The following is a 17,492-nucleotide window of genomic DNA, read 5'->3' as shown; positions in this document are numbered from 1 at the left end:
TTTTAAGGTGGCATTGTTTTCAGTAAGGTCTGACCAGAACCATTTTAGTTGTAGTTTTGTTTTTACTGAAGGAAGTTCCTGCAGACGGAACCGGATCACAGGTCTATAATAACTAAAATAACAATGGATTTTTAAATAAATATGAATTTTTCACTTTTGACACTTTGGTTCTCTGTTAAAACGTATTATTCGCTACAGAGCTACAGTACTTTAAGATTGAATTTTGACTTTTAAATGCTTTAATCACTTTTATCACTTTCGTAATAAAATATTATAGTTCAAAAAAGTCAAGAAACAGGCTGTCCTCCCAAATACTTCTCAGGTGCTGAAAATTGAAGTAGCGACGTCATAAACTGATCAACAGTATAATGTAGTATTCTTCAAAAAATATATAATAAATACTGAATATAAACATCAATTATATGCAAAAATAGGAAAATAGGTTTTATCTGTGGGATAAAAAATATACTGGATATTATACAAGTGCTTGTGGATCTTTTACAATAAAATATTATAACAAAACCAAAACCAAAAAAAAAGTTGAAAGCCGAACACTTGTGTATCTCGTTTTCTTTTCTTTTCAGTTCTGGGAACACAGCAAACATTTGTGTTCTTTTGGCCCAAAACAGATAATTTGAGCTTTCCTGCAGGTAAAAAGAGCAAGTAAAACACAAAAGCCTGTAAACTGAAGCAAAGGTCAGAGCCAGAAGGCAATAATACAGTGTTCTCTTCATCCGTCCTCCTGCAGGATTCACCTCCAACCCAAACCTAATGCACCCATTCATTATCTGGATCAGGGCTGGAGGATTAGGGCTGGATCCAGCGTCTGGGGCCTGGTCGCTCTCCAGGAACACAGTTGGAGACCAGAGCGCTAGGCTAGGCTAACCATTAACAGGGCTAAAGAAGAGCAGATGATGAGGGGGTGTGGTGGGAGGAGGGTCAGGACAGGAAGTTTCCACAAAGAACCAGAAGATCCACTGGTGCAAAGTGCTGTGAACTTAAATTGAACAAAGGTTACGAGCAAAAAGCCAGAGCTTTTTAAGAAAACATGATGCCTATTGTAAAAAAAAAAAAATAGCATTGGAAATAAATAGAGTTACTTACTGTGCACACAACACATTCATCACACTTTCATCATAATAACTAGAAAAAGACAGAAACACAGAGAACTCTGTAACTACAGCTCTGAAAAAATGAAGAGATCACTTCAGTCTCTGAATCAGTTTCTCTGATTTTGCTATTTATAGGTTTATGTTTGAGTAAAATGAACATTGTTGTTTTATTCTATAAACTACAGACAACATTTCTCCCAAATTCCAAATAAAAATATTCTCATTTAGAGCATTTATTTACAGAAAATGAGAAATGACTGAAATAACAAAAAAGATGCAGAGCTTTCAGACCTCAAATAATGCAAAGAAAACAAGTTCATATTCGTAAAGTTTTAAGAGTTCAGAAATAATCAATATTTGGTGGAATAATCCTGGTTTTTAATCACAGTTTTTAATTTCATGCATCTTGGCATCATGTTCTCCTCCACCAGTCTTACACACTGCTTTTGGATAACTTTATGCTGCTTTACTCCTGGTGCAAAAATTCAAGCAGTTCAGTTTGGTGGTTTGATGGTTTGTGATCATCCATCTTCCTCTTGATTATATTCCAGAGGTTTTCAATTTGGTAAAATCAAAGAAAATCATTTTTAAGTGCTATTTTATTTTTTTTCCCAGAGCTGTATTAAAAGTAGAAGTCTTACTAATTCTCAGCTGAACATTTACATATATTCATTCCAAGAATTTCCCCCCGGGGATCAATAAAGTATCTATCTATCTATCTATCTATCTATTAGGTTGGACATTAAAAGAAAGTGAAAAACAGATGATTTCAGTCTTCACTCTTTTTCTCAAAAGTCTCTTGATGATCTACTGAATGTTTAGATGTTTCTGCACTACTGTATGTTGTTGGAAAGTTTCTAAGAACCACTCCAAGTAGTTTTAACCTCTGTCTTTGCTTTTAATACCCTTGATTTCAGAAGAAACAATAAATGACCAGAAGTCCCACTACTACTTTCATTTCTATAGTTTATGTCTATAAACTCATCCTGTGACAAAACCACAATCTAAGCTTAACCCTAATTTTAACCATGATTTCTTAGCTAAACATCTACAGATATTGATGTTTAGATGATTCTACACTACTGTATGTTGTTGGTAAGTTTCTAAGTGTTTTGTGATTGTTATTTCATTTAAAAAGGACCACTCTAAATAAAGTTTTACATTATTTTTGGGGTTTTAATTCTCTTTATCTCAGAAGAAACCATAAATGACCAATAATAAAGTCTCATTACTACTTTTATTCCTATAGTTTATGTCTATAAACTCACCCTGTGAGTTTAATTCCTATAGTTTTTAAGACTATAAACTCATCTTGAGACAAAACCTCAATCTAACCTGAACCCTAACTTTAACCGTGAATTATAAGGTTAAACTCTACAGATATTGAGACTCTAAATAAAGTATAAAAACAGGTGAATTCAGTCTTAAGTCTTTCATAAAAGTCTCTTGAAGATCTAGTGGATGTTTAGACATGATATTTTTATATTGTTTTATTTTAATACCCTTGGCCTCAGAAGAAACAATAAATGACCAGAAGTCCCACTACTGCTTTAATTCCTATAGTTTTTAAGACTATAAACTCCTGCTCTGACGTTTGATTGCATTTTAACCCGAGCAGATTTAAGAGCTCCTAATCCTCAGAGCTTTTCTGGTAATGAGAAGTTCGCAGCGCTGAAGGATCTGACATTTGCATTCAGATAAACTCTCAGGAAGTGTGTTGTGCACTCGGCTCCTCGTAATTTTAAGATAAAGCCCTGGTTTCCAGGACTCCTCCATCCTCCTGCCAAATCCCGCCGCTGACTGATGAACCAGAAGTGCGGGAAAGTGAAGCTTCTCAGACGCGAAACATCTCCACTTCTAGTTAAACAGCCCTGAGATAAAGCTGGAGCTAACCCTTCAACTCGTCAACTTCCGAGACCCAGCCTTTAATATGAGCCAAACACAGGGATCTATAAACATCTCCTTTAATGGGCTCTTTCAGCTCCGAGCCACAGGAAGACCAACAAGCACCTCCATTCAGAGCTGTCCAAAATGCTAATGACCCTCTCGCTTTCTCTATGGAGGTTCCCATGTCACGATATGGTCAGGGTGCCTCAGTGGCCTCTCGCGTGTGCCGTCGCCGAGCCGCGAAAACGCAAACGCGTCTTCAGGGGAAAAAAAAGTGTGCCGTACGGGTTTTTTTTATTGATGTTTTGAGCTTTTAAACACGTGATCAAAGCCTGCCATTCACTTACACAATAAAGTTCACAGTGTTAAAATCACAGTTTAAACATGTTTTAAACTCTCTGGACGTTTTTCTATCAACCCTCAGTTTCTTTCTGATAAAAAAAAAATAGAGTTTCTTTGATTTTATCAAATTGAAAACCTCTGGAATATAATCAAGAGGAAGATGGATGATCACAAACCATCAAACCACCAAACTGAACTGCTTGAATTTTTACACCAGGAGTAAAGCAGCATAAAGTTATCCAAAAGCAGTGTGTAAGACTGGTGGAGGAGAACATGATGCCAAGATGCATGAACAAAAAAACTGTGATTAAAAACCAGGATTATTCCACCAGATATTGATTTCTGAACTCTGTTATAAATAAAGCATAGATAGGATTAAAAGTAATTTATTCTGTATTCTGTATTCTGTTTAAGGTGGCTGTGTTTTAAGGTGGCAGAGTTTTAATGTGGCTGTATTTTAGCAGGTTTTATACGGTCATGAAAAACCTGGAAAACTCATGAAATCTTTTTGTTTCCTTTTATCGATGGATAAAATCTATTTTGAGCTACAAAAACATCAGCTAAGAGTTTTATCTGATTTAGCAGTGTTTTAAGGTGGCTGTTTTTTTAAGGTGGCTATGTTTTAGGGTAGCAATGTTTTAAGGTGGCTGTTTTTTAAGGTGGCTATGTTTTAGGGTAGCAGTGTTGTAAGGTAGCAGTGTTTTAAGGTGGCAGTGTTATAATGTGGCAGTGTTTTAAGGTGGCAGTGTTATAAGGTGGCATTGTTTTAAGGTAGCAGTGTTTTAAGGTGGCAGTGTTATAAGGTGGCATTGTTTTAAGGTAGCAGTGTTTTAAGGTGGCATTGTTTTAATGTAGCAGTGTTTTAATGTAGCAGTGTTTTAAGGTGGCTATGTTTTAAGGTAGCAGTGTTTTAAGGTGGCAATGTTTTAAGGTAGCAGTGTTTTAAGGGGACTGTGTTTTAAGGTAGCAGTGTTTTTAAAGTTGCAGCATTTTAAGGTAGCAGTGATTTAAGGTGGCCATGTTTTAAGATAGCAGTGTTTTAAGGTAGCAGGATTTTAAGGTGGCACTGTTTTAAGGTGGCAATGTTTTTAAAGTTGCAGCATTTTAAGATAGCAGTGTTTTAATGTGGCTATGTTTTAAAGTAGCAGTGTTTTAAGGTGGCAGTGTTTTTAAAATTGCAGCATTTTAAGATGGCAGTGTTTCAAGGTGGCTGGGTTTTAAGATTTCAGTGTTTTAAGGTGGTCAACTTTTAAGGTGGCAGTGTTTTAAGGTACTAGTGTTTTAAGGTGGCAGTGTTTTAAGGTACCAGTGTTTTAAGGTGGCAGTGTTTTAAGGCACCAGTGTTTTAAGGTACCAGTGTTTTAAGGTGGCAGTGTTTTAAGGCACCAGTGTTTTAAGGTGCCAGTGTTTTAAGGTGGCAGTGTTTTAAGGTGGTCGTATTTTAAGGTACCAGTGTTTTAAGGTGCCAGTGTTTTAAGGTGCCAGTGTTTTAAGGTGTCAGTGTTTTAAGGTACCAGTGTTTTAAGGTGGCAGTGTTTTAAGGTACCAGTGTTTTAAGGTGGCAGTGTTTTAAGGTACCAGTGTTTTAAGGTGGCAGTGTTTTAAGGCACCAGTGTTTTAAGGTGCCAGTGTTTTAAGGTGGCAGTGTTTTAAGGTGGTCGTATTTTAAGGTACCAGTGTTTTAAGGTGCCAGTGTTTTAAGGTGCCAGTGTTTTAAGGTGTCAGTGTTTTAAGGTACCAGTGTTTTAAGGTGCCAGAGTTTTAAGGTGGCAGTGTTTTAAGGTGGTCGTGTTTTAAGGTACCAGTGTTTTAAGGTGCCAGTGTTTTAAGGTGCCAGTGTTTTAAGGTGGCCGTGTTTTAAGGTGGCAGTGTTTTAAGGCACCAGTGTTTTAAGGTACCAGTGTTTTAAGGTGGTCATGTTTTAAGGTGGCAGTGTTTTAAGGTACCAGTGTTTTAAGGTGGTCATGTTTTAAGGTGGCAGTGTTTTAAGGTGGCAGTGTTTTAAGGTACCAGTGTTTTAAGGTGGCAGTGTTTTAAGGTACCAGTGTTTTAAGGTGCCAGTGTTTTAAGGTGGCAGTGTTTTAAGGTCTCACCGGAACAATTTCAGCTGTAGTTTTGTTTATGCTGGAGAAAGTTCCTGCAGGCAGAACCGGATCACAGGTACTGGGTCGTCTGTAGTCGGGGGACGTGTCGTCCTGCACACTGATGAAGCAGCGCTGCTCCGTCACGCAGAGGAAAAGCCAAAGCAATTACCTCCTTATCTGAGTCTGAACGAGGCCGAGTCTGACTCTACTGACTCTGAGCTTCAGTCCTGCGCTTCCAGCTCTTCATAAAAACCAGCTTAGCAGGACGTCCTTTACGTTCAGAGAGCGAGACTCCAACCAGAATCTCATTTCCTACATTAGAAATGCTCCACAGATGCACTGAAACACGACATCAAAGCTCCCCAATGATCAGTCTGTCTGTCTGCCTGTCTGTGGTAGTGAATGGCAAACACCTGTCTGTGTGTAATAAATATACACACCATGTTCTTTATAGAATTACAGACAAGGCAGAAAGACCAGCACTCTGTTTTTTAGGAAATAAAATCAGGGCCATTTCTTACAAAGTATAAACCTATTCATATATAAGGTTAAGTAGAAGTAGAAGTGCTAATATAACATTAATACTCGACTCATTTACTTTATTACATTGCATTGGATTCAAAGACTCACAAAAACACCACTCCAACCCTTTAGCAACTCCATAGTGACCACAAGTTTAAGTATAAAAGTTGAGGTAAAAATATTGGTATCACATTTAATTAACAATTCATTTATTTTACTACATTTACCTCAAGTATTTTCATTAAAGACTCAAGTACCACTGCAACCAAAAAGCAACGCCATATAAACAACAAAGCAACGCTATAGCAACTACAAAGCTAAACCACTGTATCCACAAAGCAACACCACTGCATCCACAAAGCAACGCTATATAAACCACAAAGTTACTCTATTGCAACCAAAAAAGCAACTCCATAGCAACTAGAAAGCAACACCATAGCAACCACAAAGCAACACCACTGCATCCACAAAGCAACGCTACTACATCCACAAAGCAACACTATAGCAACCACAAAGCAAAAACAATAGCAACCACAAAGAAACACTGTAGACTCATTGATACATGACATAAAAGCTAATGCATAATCAGTCTGTTTGTAGGTCTGTAGTAGTAAATTTTAAACACCAGTAAAATAGAATTTTATTTTTTTGTCCCATACAAAACTATATGTTTCAGATTTTATACAAACACATTTATTAACATTGTCAGAGATAACTGAAGAGCAACATGGTCTATATCGATATAAACGATTTTATCTCTTCTTATTTCTTGTTTTTGACAATATATGGCTATACGTTTTTTAAAATCTTGATATATTACTCAGCCCCACTTTATTCCTGTTACAGGATTCCCGCCGCTGCAGTTCAGCCGCTGTGTTTTATTGTTATTATGAGATCCTGAGATAACCTGCAGCACTGTGTATTGTTTTCTCTCTCCAAATATATTCAGATAGATTGAATTTTCCCGAGACGAGAGAAATGAAAATCTGACATCACTCAGACACGGTCGGGCGGGTGTTGGGTGTTCGGGGCGGGGTGTCCCCCGTCACATTTCTTAAAAAGCAGCAGCTTCAGCAGATTTACCATATTCCTGCTTTTAACCCCGAACAGCGGGAGCTTCAGACTCTGTGGATTTACAGCGAGAGAATTTAGGATTCTGTTATAAAAGAGTGTTTTTAGCTCCGCTGACACGTCTTTATACTGAAATATCTCTTTATTTTCTTTTACAATCAGCTGAAAGGCATGATACTCCTCATTCTTTTAGCATAAATGCATTTTTATGAGAGCTGCTGTATCTGGGGACCTAACCTATTTTCTTATATATTTTATCTTATTACCCATTATCTTCTTTTCTTATCTTTTATTTTTCTTGTACTGTTTATGGTATCAAGTTTTTACCAAGCCTTGTGAATTAAAAAGAACAAATATGATTAATCATGATTAATCATGATCAATTACAGAATATTTTGAGACTAACCCACTTTATCTATAAGTAATATTAATCATATAAGTATTTTACATAAATATCATTAATGGACCTATTTTCTTTCGCCATTTTTTACCAAGGTTTTACTGAGCCTTTTGACTTAAGAAGAAGAATCATGATTAATCACAGAATATTGCTCTGATTCAGCTGATAAATAAATTATATTGAATAAAGGAGTATTTATATAAGCATAGTATAGGTAAGTATTGGACATATTCTCTTACGTCAAGTTTTTACCATGCCTTGTGAATTAAGAAAAGAGGAACAAGTATGATTAATCATGATTATTCACTGAATATTGTTGCGATTAATCAGATTATTTATGTTGTATTGCTTGACCACTTAATCTATATAAGTATTACAAATTATATAAGTATTATTAAGTTAGAGATCTGTAATTAAGAACCCTTTTTTGTATGCTATTATCTTCTTTACTTATATTTACCAAGTTTTTTGTGAATAAAGAATAAGAAAAAGGATGATTAATCATGATTAATCACGATCAATCAATGTGATTGATCCAATTATTTGTTTTATATTGTTTTATTATTATACAAGTAATACTTATTATATTAGTATTTATAATGCATTATTAAGTAATGTCTAATATATCTAACTGGCAGTTCTTTCCAGTAAAATGTCTTTTGTACAATCAGCTGAAAGCCGTGAAACTCTTCATTCTTTTCTCATAAATACATTTTTATGAGAGCTATCTGGTGTCTTAATCTATTTTATTTTTCCATTTTCTCTTTTCTAGTTTTTATCATGTTTTACTAAGCCCTGTGAATTAGGAAGAACAAGTGTGATTAATCACTAAAAATTGTTGTGATAAAATGATGATTTATTTTATTTATTGCCTGATGCCGCTTTATCTATATAAATATTATGAATTATAGAAGTATTAATATAAGTATTATTAAGGGACCAGTTTTCTTTTGCCATTATTCTCTTTTCTTATTTTTTACCAAGTTTATTCCGAGCCTTGTGAATTAAGAAAAGAGGTATTGTTGTGAATTAATCTGATTTTTTTTAATTGCTTGACACCACTTTATTTATATAAGTAATATTAATTATATGAGTATTTCTATGAGTATTATTAAGTAATATCTAATATATCTGACGGCTGGCAGCTCTTTCCAGTACATTTTTTTATTTTGTTTTTTACAATCAGATGAAAACCATGAAATCTTGAAATTCTTTTAGCATAAATGCATTTTTATGAGTGTTATCTGGGGACTTAACCTATTTTCTTGTGCGATTATCTTCTTTTCTCATGTTTCTTGTTCTGTTTTCCTCACAGACATTCTCTTGAGAGCAGAAGCTCTGGTGTTTTGGTATATTTGTGTGGTTTGATGTTATATTTACTGAGCTTTAGTTGTAGGGAGGTATAGGGAGTTATAAGGAGTTATATGGAGTTATAGGGAGTTATAGGGAGTTATATGGAGGTATAGGGAGTTATAGGGAGTTATATGGAGGTATAGGGAGTTATAAGGAGTTATATGGAGTTATAAGGAGTTATAGGGAGTTATATGGAGGTATAGGGAGTTATAAGGAGTTATATGGAGGTATAGGGTGTTATAGGGAGGTATAGGGTGTTATAGGGAGTTATAGGGAGTTATAGGGAGGTATAGGGAGTTATTGGGAGGTATAGGGAGTTATAAGGAGTTATACGGAGGTATAGGGAGTTATAAGGAGTTATATGAAGGTATAGGGCGTTATAGGGAGTTATAGGGAGTTATAGGGAGGAATAGGGAGGAATAGGGAGGTATAGAGAGTTATAGGGAGTTATAGGGAGTTATAAGGAGTTATATGGAGTTATAGGGAGTTATAGGGAGTTATATGGAGGTATAGGGAGTTATAAGGAGTTATATGGAGTTATAAGGAGTTATAGGGAGTTATATGGAGGTATAGGGAGTTATAAGGAGTTATATGGAGGTATAGGGCGTTATAGGGAGGTATAGGGAGTTATAGGGAGGTATAGGGAGTTATTGGGAGGTATAGGGAGTTATAAGGAGTTATATGGAGGTATAGGGAGTTATAAGGAGTTATATGGAGGTATAGGGCGTTATAGGGAGTTATAGGGAGTTATAGGGAGGAATAGGGAGGTATAGGGAGTTATAGGGAGTTATAAGGAGTTATATGGAGGTATATGGAGTTATAGGGAGGTATAGGGAGTTATAGGGAGGTATAGGGAGTTATAAGGAGTTATATGGAGGTATATGGAGTTATAGGGAGGTATAGGGAGTTATAAGGAGTTATATGGAGGTATATGGAGTTATAGGGAGGTATAGGGAGTTATAGGGAGTTATAAGGAGTTATATGGAGGTATATGGAGTTATAGGGAGGTATAGGGAGTTATATGGAGGAATAGGGAGGTATAGGGAGTTATAGGGAGTTATTGGGAGTTATAGAGAGGTGGGTGAGGGCGTGGCACGTTTACCAGAATCACTACAGTTCTGTGTAACAGCTGTTCGGTTCGAGCTTCACTGACCTCTGAGTTACACAGTGACCCGCGAGCTGTTTGAGTATCAGGGCGAGTAAACAGTCTGTTACTCTGTGAGTTGTGTGAGTACTACCCTGAAAAAATGATGAGTAAAATTTACTTTACAAAAGGTTTCGCAATGTTCTAAATTTAATTAAATTTAATTTCAGATAAATTTAAGTAACTTCAACTCGGTTTCAAGACTTAAATGTTACACAGAGTAAATAAGTGAACTGAACTTCAGTCAATCCTTTCTTTTAGTAAACTTTACTTCATTTCTGTATACAATATTACCTAATTATAATTACTTCATTTATACAATATTACTCAAATAGTTTATGATACATAATATATTATAATTCCTGAAATTTGAATATTTTTAGTTTAAATACACATATTACACTGTCCCAACACATGGATGGCATGTAATACATTATTTTTAATATAGTAAAAACATGCCGTCTGTGTGTTGAGACAGTGAGACTTGATCTGTTTACAAAATACATTTTTGAGATTATGTAAATATTTGATTGTGTGTTTTAACTAAAAATATATTTAAATTTCAGGAATTATAATATATTTTGTATCATACATTATTTGAGTAATATACAACAGTTAGTTCCGACCTCACAATCTGATTGGTTGAGAAGTGTTCTAGCCGTGCTGATATATGTGATGTGAACATCACGACCTTCTCACACTAAACTTGTATCACTCCGACGACATTTGCCTGCAGCCCGCAGTGCTGGCTCGTCTTTCGGGGAAAAAAGGGAAAGAAAATCGCTCGGTTAATGCCGTCTGACAGCCAGAACGGTAACTTTACCAGCCAGGCTAGGCTAAGCTAAGTTAACGCTGAGCTAAAGCAAGCTACGCTGAACTTCACCCACACACACACCCAGTCAGCACACAGAGGCTGACATGACTTTATTTGCTGCACTCTTAAAAACTATAAACTCTACCTCAGTAACTGCTGTGATTATATCTGTTCTATATGTTACAGTATGTCACACATCTCTGCACCTTATCCCCACTATACACTTTATTATACCGTATCGGTACTGCACTGTCCTGTCTTTAAATTGTCTCGTCTTTTGTATTTATTGTATTTATTGTTATTTAAGTGTTATAATTTTATAATTTTATGTTGCACTGTCGTCACTCCTGCACTTTATGTTGTCTATTGCTTGTTGTTCTATGTTGCACCATGGTTCCGGAGGAACGTAATTTCATCACACTGTGTACCTGTACTCAGATGTAATGACAATAAAAGCCTCTTGACTTGACTTAACCTAACCACAGTCCAGCTAGCTAGTTACCCAACACCACCCAGCAAAACAAGCAGAAATGCTCAAAAAATGCACAGCGTTCACCTGAAGACGACTCCACGGAGCAGGAGAGGAGAGTATTAGCGTTATTTCACCCTCCTAACGTTACCATCTTCACTTATTCACAATTTTGCTTTCAAGCTAACTTTCGTGGTGTTAGTCTGTATGAACCATACACTGTATGTAGTTAAGTTTCAGTTCTGTTACAGTTGTGGTGGAACTACTATTTGGCGGAAGGCTCAGTCCATATTAAAGCATATTCATTCTTAATTTCTTAAAGTTCTTTGATTTATTTTCTTTATTCATTTAGTAAAAAAAGAAACTGTTGTATAAAAGCAAAAGAACACAAGAGGTCGTGTGTTATCACAGCTGTGATGATCTACAGTACTCAACTTCGGCTCGTGCCTACGACCGGATCACAGCCGTGATGTTATTTGTGATAACACACTCCCTCTCGTGTTCTATTGCTTAAATACTGTATAAATTAGGTAATTATAATTAGGTAATATTGTATGCAGAAATTATATAAAGTTTACTAAAAGAAAGGATTGACTGAAGTTCAGTTCACTTATTTACTCTGTGTAACATTTAAGTCTTGAAACCAGGTTGAAGTTACTTAAATTTATCTGAAATTAATTTTTTTAAAGTAAATTTTACTCTTTTTACTCTTTACATTTTTTTCAGTGTATGATTTGTAAGAGTTGTAAGAGATAATGCTCTCTCTCTGTTGAAGATACAGTATGAAGATGCTCCTCTGTAGCAGTGTGTACTCCAGCAGGGGTTCGGAGGCTCTTTTGTCTTGTCTGGTTCTTCTGGTCTTTGAAGTCTTTGTCAGGGGTAAACAATGTGTGCGCACCCGTTATTCAAACAGCAGCAGCGTGATTGCTCAGCTGTACACAACCAATAGATACGAGAGAAGTTAAACAAAAGCGCTGTCAGAAGAAGATCCACAGAAGACCCATCCATCTCTTCTGGCATTCAGATGAAAAGTCCTGAGAGAAATCCTGCAGGAGATCCAGCACTGTAGAAACTGCAGAGCGATAAGATACACTGGAATAAAATACAGATAAATGAAGAGAGCACTTCAGTTTCTGAATCAGTTTCTCTGATTTTACTATTTATAGGTTTATGTTTGAGTAAAATGAACATTGTTGTTTTATTCTATAAACTACAGACAACATTTCTCCCAAATTACAAATAAAAATATTCTCATTTAGAGCATTTATTTACAGAAAATGAGAAATGACTGAAATAACAAAAAAGATGCAGAACTTTCAGACCTCAAATAATACAAAGAAAACAAGTTCATATTCATAAAGTTTTAAGAGTTCAGAAATAATCAATATTTGGTGGAATAATCCTGGTTTTTAATCACAGTTTTTTTTTTTTTCATGCAATGCATCTTGGCATCATGTTCTCCTCCACCAGTCTTACACACTGCTTTTGGATAACTTTATGCTGCTTTACTCCTGGTGCAAAAGAAACTCATCATTTTTAGGTGCGCTCTTATTTCTTTCCAGAGCTGTATTTTTTAAAGTGGATACAATGGATTTAATTATTAATTTGAGAATAGTAAAAGAATATCAGTAGCAGTTCCTACGAATGTCATCTCTATTACACTTTATAAACACATTCATAACATATTATAATGCATTAATAAGTTTGTTCTGCTTGACAATTTGCTGACCAAGTCATTCTACAGCAACACCATTGCAACCACCTGGGATACTGTAGTATCCACCTACAAAGTACTCAAACTCCGTAAGCATCAGTGGTACAACCATATTACAAACATATTAAACTAGCAACACTATACCACCCATCTACCAATCACTACCAGCAACTCAGAATTAGCCACCTGCTATACCATAGCAACCACCTTAATTATTTAAAAGGGGACATACTATTATACCTCTTTTTTGTATAAGTATAAAAATAAAAATAAACACATTTAGTAGAGCATAGCATAAATTATTCACTATAAATTTTAAGTTATCCTTTAAACGCAATCCACACAACTGCAGCATCAATTATTGCAAAAAAGTCCTTTTAGCAGCATCAACCAAAACTACAGAAAAAAGTAGTAAAGTTCACACTTTAAGTGTAAAATTGTGCGATTGGTCTGAAGCACCAGAATAAAAACAGCAGATGAAAGGCAGATGTTTGTCTTTAATTCTGTCACCTTTATTTTGCCACAACAGTGCAGTAAATATATAAAAGCATGCACTAAAATAAAAATAAAAAGAAATAAACAGCCTCTCAACACAGGAAAAGAAGACGACTATGACTGCGAAATCATTTTAGTCTTAAACACAAATTTACATACAACCCTTTTACAGGTGTAGATAGCGTCTACCACCTCTTAGGGAAGAAGAAGCCCATACCTCCATTTTTAGGAGGTATATATACATGTAGCCCCACCTTGGAATACACTAATTCTAATTACGAAAAGGTAAAAATATACAAAAATATTACAAAAGACATAATACAATATATTGATTTTTTTTTTACAGGTCACCTGAAAACTCCTCTGCACCAGTGATTTCCTCAAACCCACTCAAGGATATAAAGTTTGGTGACCCGTGTGCTGCCACTTCCTGAGAGACACAGGTAAGAATCAGAGGTTTATCTTTACTTTATGTGTTAAAGATAAAATTCAACTGAATTACACTAAAAACGTCTTTAGTGTACTGGTGATGGTAGGGGCAGCCTACCTTATCACAAGATCCCTCCCTCAGACGAAGTCCGCTGGCTATTCCTATAGTATACGGTCTGAGGTTCTCTTAAACTGATATAGTGGGCTGATGCAAAATTATGCTTTTTAAAACAGATTTACAAAATGCATTCATTTTTTTTATTTGTCTGAACTTACAATATCAAAAAGTTGTAACAAACATTTTATTTTATGTTTAATGGACTGTTTTAATCATGTTTAATTTACTAATACCCTAAACCATTTTTTGAGTGTATGATTCCTGACTTCTGATTCCTGATGGATGGATTTTTAAGATTGTGTGATGTGATTGGAGTGTTTATAGGTGCAGACGAAACCCTAGTGCAAATATAAAAACACACAAAAAGTGAGTTTTACGCCCTATTCAGACGTTTTTTAGTTTCTCAGGGGGTTCTGGGATAATTTTCTCTTTTATGGGGGTTTTTATCCTCTGTGATTTTATTCTTGTCCAGAACGATCATGTAGGTGTTTTATTTCTCAGACGTCCTCTGAGTAAATTACAGGCTGAATTATCTACTGTTTTTCTCTGAACTCCGTGCTCCTCCGGTAATTTTAGTCCCGTCCGGACGCACATCTCTGAGTTTCATCTCCTCGCCTTTAATAAAATAGATATTTGTCCACTGCCGCGCACCGTAATTACACTTTGGACGTGCCACGGTTTCCACGGAGATCCACGTTAAAAACACAACAGTGAGTGGAAATGGAGGAGCTACTGAACACTGCGATGATGTCATGTGACCGAGAAAAAAGCCTAAAAACTCACTGATTCTTCTGTTTTTTAAATTGCAGTCCGGATGCAGGAGTTTTATCACTGAGTAGAAGTGTGAAATATTTTTACAGACGTCCCCCAAAGAAAATAATCCCTAGTTTAATATTTTCTAGTTGTATTATGTTCCTATTTCTTAAACAGCCAATTGGAAACACAGACTGTTTGCCAGGTTTAACCAGAATGTTTCCTTTATAAATTTAGTTTAATCTTTCCTGCAATATGCAATCATGGAAAAGGAATATACAACATTGTTTAAGGATCATTTCTCTGAGAATTACAGTATCCTCTGATTTTCACAGTTACAGCGGTCAGTGTTAATGGTGTTAATGGTATTCAGACCTAATGACCAGTGCTCTAATTTCTTGATTAAGCAAACGTAATTCAGATGAGATTATATCGTCCTCGGCTTACGCTTTAAACTAGAGCAGCCAATCACGGCTCGTTTAGCACTGGGCGAATAAACGGTTAACGATACTGAAACAAGGGCGTCGCCGTCCTTCAGCCGAGCCGTGGTGAATTTCCCCCGGTGCACCATTACCATCCATCCTACAGCTACAGTATACAGCATACTGACTGCCTCACTGACCTCCACCTGCCCCAACACCTCCTTAACCTCCGACCACCCTCCATCACCCTGCTCAACTCTCTCTCCTATAATTCAATCCTCCCTCTAGATCAGATCAGATTACAGCTTAGCTCAGGAGATCAGCAGCAAACCATGCTTCTCATTATAGAGCTGCACGATTTATGCAAACATCAGTAACGCTTTATAATGCTTTATAATACACCAGATCCTACAGGTTCTTTAACTGTACATATAAATAAATTACAACCAGGAACAAGCGAGTAACAGCTAGGTAACTTTCTAAAACGTACCCTGTATTTTCCCAACACTTATAGTGTAACTGTTGTCTATGAATCAGTAAATACTAAATACATATGGGGTCCTACTCATACTTAAATATAAGAACAAATAAAGAACACAAGATCCTGCAATTTCCCCAAACCTCTGGTGCAATTTTGATATAAAATACTATATAATCTTTTTGCCCTTTGTTCATGACAGTTATGAAGAAGATTTTGATTTATGGAGCAGGAAGAAAACATATAGTTTATAATGTCAAGACTAAAATACAGTAATATTTATATATCTTCAATAACACAATCAGAGATGCTGAGATTTTAGAGAAAACCTATTCATTAATACACAGAAACCACAATATTTTATATTAATGGGCTGTATTATAAAGCATTACCAAAATATCTTACATTGCGATACTTTGATTTTTATGGGGTTTTTTTTTTTTTTGGTATCCTTTTTAGACCTGAATTATCTTCAGTGATCTAAAAATGCTATTTTCTGTCTGTAATGCACATAAAAATACTCTAATATTCTACTGTTAAATCTACACAGCAAATAATAAATACAATTTTTACTTTACTAAATTAACTAGTTTACTTACTAGTTTATTTTCATTGCATTGGAAGCCAGTGTGTAATATTTTATATTTCATGTTGACCCTGTTATTTCATAAACCATCCCTAAACAGTAACAAAAAAAAAATAAAATAAAATAAAATAAATGTGTTCTAAATCACAGTAAATTAAGAATGAAAAATTTGCTGTTACTTTGCCTCAATGGCTCTAGTACTACTGTTTTTTCCAGTGTTTTTGCAGTGGGTGGGGCCAAGTTACTGTTTCACTGGTTTATAAACTTCGTCAATTCTAATGGACAACAGCTCTCAAATAGTGTTATATAGAACAAAACAATAAAAAATAAAGAAAATACATGATGTCCATTTTAATGGATGCAGGGTCTGAAATGGTTATTTTAGATTAATCAAAGTAGCTCCTCTTGTTTAGATGATGAGTTTTGAACATCTCTGCTGGATTTTCTCAGTCAGTTTTATGAGGTAGAGTCACCTGGAATTCAGGCTTTCAGTTAACAGCTGTGCTGAACTCATCAAGAGTTAATTACTTGAATTTCTTGTCTCTTAATAAAGTGTTTGAGAGCATCAGTTAAAGTAAAGTAGTGAAGAGGTAGAGTTACAGGTATACAGTGAATAGTGAATATTTGAGTAATGTTCTAATCCAGATTATGAGAAGCAACAACTGCTCAACTAAATAAAGAAATAAAATTACTTTAAAAGAAAATGAAAATCAGTCAATCCGAAAAGAAGAATTTGTCAAGTGCAGCTGCAAAAAAAACGATCAACACAATGATGCTACGATGATGGAACTGGCACTCATCAGGACCTAGAATTTAACACACAATCCTTATGTGTTCCTTCATAGTCTGATAGATCCCTTCACTATTAATTTACTATGTAGGAAAAAAAAAACATTGGATGAGAATGTGTTCCCAGAATTTTTAATGGTATTGTATATTGTAATAGTAAAAAAAAAAAAAAAAAAAATCACCAGATTTCTCCAGACATCAATAGTTGTACATGTCTAAAAAATGGAGTTATAAATATACTCTCTTATGAGAAGTTATGGCACGATATGTACAGTATAGTTTAATTTGCCTTTCAATTTTTACACATTGAAAGATCATAGGCCCCTAAATTGAAGGTCCTACATTGTAATTATTGCGATGGCGATATATTGATCAGTTCTTCTCTTGTTTTTTGTAGTTTTTCGTGTTCATTTTTGAACATTTCTCCAGCTGAACGCTGCTCTGTTTCCTGAAGGTACAGAATAAATAATGAATACGGAGGATTGCCTGGGACTCGGGGTTTTTGGCAGA

At 35.4% G+C, this 17,492-nt stretch overlaps 1 protein-coding gene across 11 annotated transcripts in view; it reads left to right on the top strand.

Annotated features, from left to right (window-relative positions):
* The window catches only part of chl1b (cell adhesion molecule L1-like b), a 212,401-nt gene that overhangs the window by 52,349 nt on the left and 142,560 nt on the right, over positions 1 to 17,492 (top strand). For all 11 annotated transcript variants that reach the window (XM_049479446.1, XM_049479449.1, XM_049479442.1 and 8 more), the window contains exon 2: positions 13,754 to 13,850. The gene's annotated coding sequence lies outside the window, so the exon portion shown is untranslated. The remainder of the gene's footprint in view (positions 1 to 13,753; positions 13,851 to 17,492) is intronic.

This window comes from Astyanax mexicanus, chromosome 5, assembly GCF_023375975.1.
Source record: "Astyanax mexicanus isolate ESR-SI-001 chromosome 5, AstMex3_surface, whole genome shotgun sequence".
NCBI classification, from domain to species: Eukaryota; Metazoa; Chordata; class Actinopteri; order Characiformes; family Acestrorhamphidae; genus Astyanax; species Astyanax mexicanus.
The sequence above is the reverse complement of the archived record's forward strand: the minus strand, read 5'-3'. Positions and strand labels throughout refer to the sequence as shown.